General features: G+C 51.2%; 2 pseudogenes; both read right to left on the reverse strand.

Moving 5' to 3' along the window:
* Positions 1–805: 805 nt before the first annotated feature.
* On the reverse strand, positions 806–1,726 carry LOC144283921 (adenosine deaminase pseudogene; annotated as a pseudogene).
* A 4,619-nt stretch (positions 1,727–6,345) lies between these two features.
* LOC144285137 (ubiquitin carboxyl-terminal hydrolase 17-like protein 6) lies at positions 6,346–8,908 on the reverse strand (annotated as a pseudogene).
* Between the last annotated feature and the right edge of the window lie 1,321 nt (positions 8,909–10,229).

The following is a 10,229-nucleotide window of genomic DNA, read 5'->3' on the forward strand; positions in this document are numbered from 1 at the left end:
GACATGAAATGGGGACACTTGTCGGCCCATTTCAGAGAAGCCTCCAGAGCTCTGCTACTATCGGCGGGTCCACCCCCCAGGCTTCCTTGGCCTCCCACCTTCCCCTCCAGCCTTGCCACACTTTCAGTGTGGGCTGCGGGGGCTGCTTCCATACCCCTGTGGGGGCAGTGGGGTGAGTGGGGTCACCGTGGATCCACAGCTGTTCTGAGGGATGGATGCCTGGTGTGGGAACGCTTCCCTGATGCCACATCTTCCAACCTCCCCCAGCCCATGAGGCAGCTTGTGGATTTGACTGGCCTTGCCATCTGCCCCGGGCAGGAGGCCAGGCTTGCCTTTGCTCCAGCCCCAAGTGGCCAGGACAGAGGCAGCCTTGGCTGCCCCACTTTGTCACGGACAGGCCTCTGACCTGTTCACATCCACTCTCTCCGGGGAAGCTGAGGGGAGCCGTATAGAATCCTTGTTCCATTGCATCATTACTGGAGTCTTGGGGCAGCTGCTAAAACCACTCGGTTTTAGTATTCCATGTAGGGAGTGGGGCAGTGTCCCATGGTGGGCTGGCCTGGGACCTTGTGCTGTGCTCCGTTCTGTCACCCAGTCACTGTAGATATTTTCTACCTTCCTGCATAACTCAGGTTCCAGGGTACGTGATCTGTTCTCGGTTCCCTTAATAAACAAAGTCAGTCCTCCAAAAAAAAAAAAAAAAGAAAGAAAGAAATATGATCATCTCCTTTTTTTCCCCCCAACAATACCAGCCTTTGAGTTCTTTATTAAGCACCAGATTTTCACATGTGTCACTATAGGAGGGAGGCTTCAGATTCAACCAGACTCTGGCCCGTAGTCAGGAGAGATGTGGTGTGCTGAGGTATTCCTGTGTCTAGAAACAGGCACATGGCTTCAAGAGCAGCAGAAGTGGACTATGGGCATCATCGTCTTCCTTGAAAGAGTAAAGGTAAGTGTCGTTCAACCCAGGGAACTGAGGCTCCATCCCCAGGGGGAGGGCTTGGAGAGGTGGCCATAATGTCTTCAGGGATGCTGCCCTGAAGCATCCAAAGATGACATCCCATAGGCTTTAGAGAGCAGATCAAGAAGCTGCTTCTTTTCATCTTCTGGGAGGAAACTAAACTTTGCCGCATTGATGTTCAGTCTCTTAAACTCCTCCTCGGCAAAGTCCATGCCCTCTTTGGGCATCTGGTAATCCGTTCCAGGGTAGACTTGAAGATGAGTGGGTCATCCGTGTTGAGGGAGTAGGTAGCCTGGTCATGTTTGAGCCGAACCACTGCATGCTCCGTGTCCGAGTTCCAGGGGCCTGTGAGGTAACGGGACCAGGGGCAGATCTCGAAGTGCATGTTTTCCTGCTGCAGCCTGTCATAAAGGGCCTCGTCCTGCAGCGTGTGGTAGCCATGGCCCAGCCTCTCCGTCTTGAGCGTGTCCACAGCCTCTTTGACCACCTCCGCTGAGCCCACTCCCCTGCATGCACAGTGCGGTGGATGCCTCTCCTCACAGCCTCCTGGTAGCCCTTCACGTGTCCCAGGAAGACACTGCTCCCTTTAATGGTCTCGTCTCCTGCCAGGTCGATGGCCACCACAGTCTGCTGGTACTTCGGACACAGCTCCACCACCTCCAGGGGCCAACTGGGCTGGTGGTGCAGGTGGCACAGGATGGACCTCACTTTCACCTTGAAGTCCCGTTCTCCCTCCTGCAGGCTCTGGCTCACCAGGGCCACCATCTCCCCTAGGATTTGCAAAATCTCTACATTAAAATTGATGTGGCAGTTTTAATACAATGTATACGAAATAGTCTAAAATTTACAATACCGGAAAACATGATTATTTTTTTTCTCCTAAAGTTGAAAAGCTTGGAATGTATGTCCAACAATGAGGTAAAACATTTTGTCTCTCAATTTAAAGAACTGTGCAAGAATAACATTCAAACACATTCAATTAGGGCACTTTTCAGTTTTGACAGGAATAATGAATTACTGTAGCCAACAAGGCACAGTTAGAAAATGCCAACATTTCAAGTCAATAAGAACAAGGCAGATAATATCAAGCAAATCTTTTAAAAAACTTTTCTTTTGAAACAATTTCTTTGAGTTCAAAGGGCAGTTTGCTTCACGTGACTGTAATTTCTTGTGCCAGGGAGGAGTCTGCCCTAGAGAGCATCGGAAGGCAGCCACTCACTCATTCCTGCACATTGCAAAAGGGCAAAGAAATAAGGTCCGTGGAAGGCGCTACTCCCACGTGGAGGATGGAAGGCACTACTTTAAGTTTTTTCTTGTTTGGGGTTTTTAAAATCACGCCACCAGTGTTTGTTGCTCACACTCTCGTGCACGGCCACAGTGGCCCCTCGGCCTCCTGAGGTGCACAGCCAAGCCGTCTCCCCTCAAGGACGTGTGTCCCGTGTGCCTGGGCCAGTGTGGCTGTGTCCAGGACGCAACAGGGAGGCAGCGCTCCACAGGGTCCTGGGGCCATCCAGGTTGTGCCAGGGTCTCACAATGGGCTGAGTTGGACATAAAAGCAAACCTGTAAAAAGAGCAACAGCGTCAGGAGTCCCTAGAGAGAAGACCCTCAGCCACAGGACCTATCCTCCTGCCGGGCCTCCCATCTGCAGCCAGCACCCCCTCTCATGTAGCGGACCCCCCACCCCCTGTCCCGCCTCCCAGGGTGAGTGGGGAGGCTGGCAGGGATTTTGAAGCAGGAGCTCTGCCAGGAGTCTTGCGACAGGCTAGGCTCACAGAAGATCATTGACCGGACCCTGTTGTCCATCCTGACATGGGCTGGAATCCCAGCAGTCTACACATTGGGACACTCAGAGGCTCTGAGCATCAGCCTCAGGGCACCATAAGATTAGATCCACGCTTGTGTTTGTCCCGAATCTTAATGATGTTTCCACCTGTCTTCAACCTGACACCTGCAATCCCTCCTCCCTACCCCGCCCTCCCACTGGCTGTGAGAGGATGCATCCTGAGGTCTTCACTATACTGACACTTCACTAGCCAGATAGGATGTCCCCTGTCCTCATCCCATGTGCCACTCCATGAGGACGGCCTCCCATTCATGTGCTTGGCAGGATCACTGGCATTTGAGTGGATGCACTGACCCCTGCCCCTTCCACCCCCAGGTAAAGTGCAGGGACTGTGGGGCCTTTGGACACAAGGCATCAAGCACCAGATGCCCCATAAAACACTGGGGCACGACCCTTGTTCCCATGGACTTGGGCTCCAGGAGGCTGAAGGAGAATGTGGAGCCGGGGAGTCAGCGGGACCAGTGGCACCAGGCTGGACTGTTGGACCAGGCTGAGGGGGAGAAGGCAGAGAGACGAAGGTGAGGAATGGGGCTTGTGACCCGATCGCCAGGCTGACATGACAGACCCTGAGTCCGTGTGCATGCACAGTGTGCAGGGCGGCTGCAGGCAGAGCCAGGCTGGGCGAGGCAGGCAGAGGAGCTCCCAGACTAACAGGGTCCACATTTGGGTGATGGAGCTGTCCCTGCTGATTTGGTGTGGGATTTGTGGCTGGACAAGTGTCCCTGCACCAGTGAATGTACGGAGCTTGGCACATGCCAAGGCAGACCCTTTCTGACGCTGCATGAAACAAACTGCCTGGATGACCTGGTGGGTCAGTGTAGTCAGGGTGGGGCAGAGGTGGGCAGAGAGTGGCTGAGGAGGGAAAGGACCAGGTTGGCCCAAGCCCCGAGCAGGTGTCTGGCTGGAAGCCAGGGAAGGGAGTTCCTTCTCCTTTCCATGCTTTGATTTCTGGTGCAGGCAGGAAGCCGAGCAGAGGCCCTGCTCCACAGGTTCCCCAGGAGACCCTGGGAGGGGCAGAAGCGCACCTGGAAGGAAGACACGGAATCTTGTGACTATGTGAGGGTGAGTGTGTGTGCTTCCCGGGCTGTGCCCTTGGGCACTCCCTGGGCTCCATGTGCCTCCTGGGGGAGGTGGGACTCCACTTCCTCTCTGACCAGTGACAGTTGAGCAGCGTGGTCTTTGCACCCTTTTTTTCCTTGGTGCCCATGATACTGCCTTATGCCTTGTATGTGTGTGAACCGTGGCTGGTGGCATGTGATGGTCATTGGTGGGCACTCCTGGAGCACATACCACCTCAGAGAACAGGCCTCTGTCCTTCATGACACATTACCCCCCTGCCCATCCCCTCTCAGGAGCTGCCACCATGACTCTCCAGCATCAGGACTCCTATTGCCTCATGAGCATAGTGGATGGAAGAGCTGGTCCAATGGAAGAAGCATCGCTGTGAGGCAGGACTTTCCCTGTCCCCCCACAATGTCTCAAGGGCATCAAAAGCATCCAGTCATACCTTTGTTCCGGACCAGCCCTGCAACTGCATTCCCTACTCCCAGGGTGAGTCAGATCAACAGATCCCATCTTTTTCTTTCCCTGTTCCGGGGGAGGGGGTTGTTACTAAGGTCTTGGCCGTTAGTTGGTTTCTTTCTTTCTTTCCTGAGTGTTCATTTTGCCTTAGTGCTGGGGCCAAACTCATGGAGTCCCATGTGTTCTCTATTCCCACAGTGTCCACACATGCCGATGCCTGTCTACACCACCAGGAGGCCTTCTATCCCTGAGCCTGCCCTGCTGATGGAACCACGTACTGACAATCCAGTCATGAGTGTCTGGTCCCATTCCACATCTCATCTCAGAAGCCCTCAAGTTAGCCTCAGCCCACCTGGTGGACCTCCTGGTGCCCAGGAAGTGCCGATCACTGACACCCCTCAGCCGGCTTGCCAACCCTGTGTCAGGGCTGACAGCCTGGTTGTGCAGCAGATAGACAAGAGGCCCTGCAGAGTGTCCCTCGAGGGTCCCCAGGCTGGCTCCCAGGGCCATGGGTTGGGACACACCCAGGCACCACCCAAGTATCCTGAGGAGAACACCCATCCCGCTGTCAGCAACACATTGGCAGACAATTCCAAATGCCCCCCCCCCCCAGGCTCCAGGCAAGAAATGTGCCCACATGCCCCTAGACAGGACCCTGAACCCCCGAAAGAAAGCGTGGTGGAGCCCCAGCCAGCACACCTGCAGAAGCATCCAGGAGGGCCTGTGGGGAATTCAGGGAATCTGTGTGCTCCAGGAAGCGGACATGCCCGTGGATGCACAGCCAGGCCCCCGCAGCCCAGGAAGACACCTGCCCTCCAGCCAAGCAAGGGCCCCCAGCCCACACCTGCCACACCTCACCTGGAGACCTGCAGCCATGCACCGAGCCCCCACGGCCGCACTCTGCACGGGCCCCCACTCAGTCCCTGGAATGGTCTTCACCAGATTGGACAGAAGCTGCTGGAGCTCCCGGTTCCTTGCAGCTCCCTCATTCCTTCCTCCCGAGAAGCCAGGCCCTGCTCAGGGCCCTCCTACCCCCCACCTGTTGGACGGAGCCTGTGTCTGTGGCCCCTGGAGTGTCCTCCACGGTGACCTACAGGTGTCCTCATCCTCAGAAGACTGCACACCAAATTGTATGTGGGAATTTTTTATTAAGAATAAAAAAACACACAACTTTGTAATAACATTTTAGAGCAAAAACAAACAAAGCAGATGCAATATTTTACATAACAATTTCAGAGAAATAATATCAACAAGTACAGAAAATGTCTTCTAGGAGAAAACATGGTGTAATTTGCAAAACTCTGGATGGGATCTTTTTCTAAATCAGAAATTCAGACATTTATAAAACAATTTCAGATTAACTTGTTAATTTCTGTTACAACCAAGTTACAAATTGCCTGGATGATTTCCCTACATTTGTTAGAAAATGGATTTCACTAAGACAAACTGACATTCCAGACTGGGAAGCACGATTTGACATTCCTATAGATTTACCTAAAGAAAAACTGCAACATCTGTGTAGTGGGGGGAGTGTATGTGTAGGCGCACAAAAGCAGGACACTCAGCACGTGGTGGACTTGACCGTTTCCATCCAGTTCAGCGGGGGAATTGCTGGTTCACCACATCAGTCCAGGTGGGGACATATCCTCATTCCCACAGACACCTCCTCAGTGTCCTCTGCTGTGGAGGACAAGTCCCCGAGTCCATGAGCTGTCTCATTCCCTATGACAGTCTTCAGAGGACGGGGATACCTGCAGATCCTCTTACGGAACTCTTGGCAAGACATGCACACAGGCTCCCTCACTCTTTACGACACAATAAACTGTATTGGCCATAAGAAACACAATTCCCAGACATGAAAGAAACCCTGACACCTTAGATCTATAATTTGTCTTAGGTACATGAAAATCTCCAAAAAAGCCTGATTTCTTCTGCACAGATCCTATTGTCCCTTACTATCCAGTAAGGGTGGCATGTCCAAGTTTGAATACAGAGTGAAAATAACATTATGATGTGATGTTACAACTGCACATCTACGGTCACACTCAGAGGCGTTTGCTGGTCATGCAATAATTTCCATTCTACAATGAACTTGTCAAACAATTCTAAAGAAATGCAATGATAACACAGAACACCTATAACCTGACCTCAAAACGCTTTGGTAGACTCATGAACTTGGCACTGTTTTCCAGAGGTATCAACCCAGGTCCAAATTTGAATTTGAACTGGTCTGAAATCCAGAGTCCACTTCTTCTGGGTCAAGAGATGCCACAGAGTAGACGGTAGCAAAATAGTCATAAAAAGTTATGTTCAGTGGGAGGCTGGGCATTTCCCTTTGGAATAAGAGTCCTTGTTAGTTTGCTTCTCTTCAGTCTTAATGTGGGAGAGAGTGAAGGGAACATAATAAAATCACTGTGGTTCAATCAGGTCTGGATGCAGTTATCGCCCCCAAAATAAACACTTAATTTCCATCTTACAATTTCCAAGCAATGACCAAGACACATCGCTAGCAAGACCCAATACATACTTATGTTCGGAGAAATATTCTTTCAACATAAATAGAAGAAAAGCATTGGGAAGTGGGGAGCATGACGAAAGGGTCAAACATACTGACTTCAACCCCAGGTCCTCAGCATCATATCCACTCTCAACCCTGATTGCTCACTGCCTCTCACCTGCAAGTGGCCCCCACTCTCCCCAAGGCTGAAGGAGAGGCAGGTTCCTCGATACACCCCATATGAAATCCACACTATCCCAATAAAAGATCATGACAATGAACCAGGTTTAAATATCAGTGTCCTCAAGTTTCAGTTGAAGGCCATATCCCATGAACACACCAGATAGATGGTTCTTCCATACATATAGAACACACACTTCACATAACACAAAATATTTCCAGTATGGGACTGTGTTCGGGTTTGGAGTGAGTGAGTGACGCTGTGTGTGTGGGTGTGTGCGCCCATGTGCACCAAAGTTAGGAGACACATCCCTGGACTGCTTCCCCAGAACTCTGTCCCTTCTTGCTCATCCTCTTGGTAGGTCGGGCTCTCCCTGGCACACGCGGGACTTTGGCCACGTCCCCGGCCACCTGAGGTGGGAGCATCCCAGGTGCAGTGGTGAGCAGGTCGATGGTCTGCTGAGGATGATTCTTTGGCATCTCAGGTCTGTATTTGGAGTGGTGAAGGATGACTGCGTTCGCAGGAAGAGCAATTTCTCTTCTCCTGACATTGAGTTCAGGCTTAGGGCGGTTGCATTCTTGGAGGCATCTCCACTGGTCTAATGTCATTTGTTGCCTTGAGGTCTCTTCCCCACGCTCCTCCAACTCAGGAAGGTTCACGGAGGGATCCGTTGCCGGCTCTCCTGAGGCCTCACCAACCACTGTGGGGTCTGCCTCGGGAGATGCGAGTCCTCCCTCCTTGACTGACTCCCTCCCAAGGTCTCTCTCCAGATGAGTCTTCTGCATATAAAAGAGGACATAGGCAGGTTGGCGCAGCGCACAAGTCACATCACAGGCGCTGACCTTAGCATCATCCATTTTATACCACTGGCCATTTCCTGCCTTTACAAAACAGAAGTAATGTCCGCTGTGGCAACTCCTCCCAGCGTGCACCAGCATGGCATAGAGCACATAAACCAAGGGTCCTGCCCTCTGCTCAGACAGGCAGTGTTGCATGTCAAGGCGCTCAGGATATTGCACCTCCTTAGTCATTTTGTTGCCTGTCAAGTCTGAGAATCGTCTCAAGACCAGGATGAGGACCTTCGGGGAAGTGTGCAAAGTCAACACCTTGGACGCAGGCACCTTCTCCAGACACTTACTACAATAGTAGGCATTTTAACCTTCCAGCAGTTCGGGCTTCATCAACTGCTCCAAAGCTTGGCTGATGCTGTGAGCAGCCCCGATGTCCAGGCTGATGTCCAGGTAAGGTTCCAGAGTGCTCGAAATGCCTTGGCAGTGGAGACACTGGATTTGAGACCTCCAGTACCCCCCAAAGAGTTGCTGGATGAGGGTGCTGTCCTGAGGACGCTCAGGGTCTGAGGGCTTGTCCTCAGGCAAGCACGCTTGCTGCATTGCATCCAGAATGAACATGAGATACTCATGGGCATCTTCCTGCTTGTGTCTGTGGAAGGCGGTGAGCAGGAGTGGCAGGGGCTGGAGCACACGTCCAGGATGGCAGAGAACCCGCGTCAGGTGAGCCTGCAGGGTACACAGCATGCAGGATGTCTGCCTCCTACAGGTGGTCCCGTGCTGCTGGGACAGCATGTAGCTGGCGAGGGGCTCTGTGTAGGTCAGACACTGTAGGGTCGCATTCACATAGCAAGTGTTGCCCATGTTCTGAAGCCCGGCTCCCACCTGGGAAAGGCTCCTCCAACTCAGAGGCGTCTTGGTGGGAGGCAGCCCTGCTGATGCGGGAGCCAACGGGTCAGTCGGGGAGGAGAGAGTCTTTGATGCAGGGGATGTCGTCTCGGGCACAGAGGGTCCTCCGTGGACTTCAGCACCGCCTCTCCTTGACCAGCATAACTGGGGTTTGGGAGAGGCGCTGAACTGAGGCTCCTCTGAGGGGTGGAAGTGGGCAGCCTCCATGTCTGCAGAAACAGTGTCTACAAGATACATTCAACCAGGAGCTTCGGGTCGCAAAGGGATGCTCCTCTCACTGTGCCAGTTTCCAAATGTCAGATAGTGAACCTCACCTCCACCTTTATGGCTTTTGGGCCCTGGGATAAGGCACAAAGTCCTCTAATCCACTCTAATTGCTTGATTGGATTACGGGATTTGGGTGTGGTCCCTCCCTGACGGAGACCATTCAGGTCAGCCCAGCTCCTAATCTTGCCTCCCACAACAGACAGCACCTTCAGATCTTTCTCAAGCTCCCTAACTGCCCCTACCTATGTCTAACAGACTTTCTTCAGTGTTTCTATGTTCAGTGGAAATCTTAATGGGTGTCCTTTTTCATTTTGAGTAACCTCAAGCGAGCCAAGGAGAGTTAGACATTAGTGATCTAGGACAGGGAAGATCATTCTCCCAAAAGAGCTCAGGTATCACATAGGAACACCTTATTCTCACCAGCCAGAATGTTTGTAGCTGTAACCAATTATTTGGGAATATGGTGTCCATGCTTTGCTTCTACACCTTCATCTCTGTCTACTATGATTCCAATATACAAAGATGATGAAGGTCTTAATGAATATCATTGTCTGTCTAGGTGTGTCTCGGGTCTACAACAAGTGAAATCCTCTAGATGGTTTTATGCTTTTGGGAAACATTCCTTTAAAGCTCCTTTCTGACAGGTCTATATCTTAAATCCAGTGTTATTATGCCTAATTTTAATTTTTCCTCAGGTAATTCTACACCAATATTCTTTATATACTTTTGACTTAATTGGAGTATGTCGTAGGCTTGCACCTTTTTTACACATTATGGTTTTGGCAGTTGTAGATGCAGGGAGGTAGGCACGGGGTTAGCTCGTGGTTTGGAAGTGTCACTATGGCTTATTCTGTTTACAGAATTGGTAGTCTCTGCTGAAAGATTTTTGATTCGACAAGACAATTAATTCCTACTGTGACCATGACCATTTCCAGTTTATGAATTTGAATAAGCCTTAGGAAAGGTGAAAACCTAAGTCCATTTGTCTTCTTTACTAAACAGAGGCCAAGAGAAATTTTGCAAGGCCTTGGTCAGTGACTGGGCTGCACAAGCCCTGGGGCCCTGCTGAATTCTTGATGTTCACTTGTCATCCCTGGACACTGAGAGAATAAAAGTGTCATCACCTATGCCACTATGTTTTAGGATATTTATTCTGAAACCTTGGAGTCTAAAAAAACTTTTGTGTAGGATGCTCTTTATGATATCTCCGTGTTTAACTGAAAGTTTTAATTGACAAAATGAATATTACATCATGAATATC

The sequence above is a fragment of the Canis aureus genome, chromosome 15, assembly GCF_053574225.1.
Source record: "Canis aureus isolate CA01 chromosome 15, VMU_Caureus_v.1.0, whole genome shotgun sequence".
Classification (NCBI taxonomy): Eukaryota; Metazoa; Chordata; class Mammalia; order Carnivora; family Canidae; genus Canis; species Canis aureus.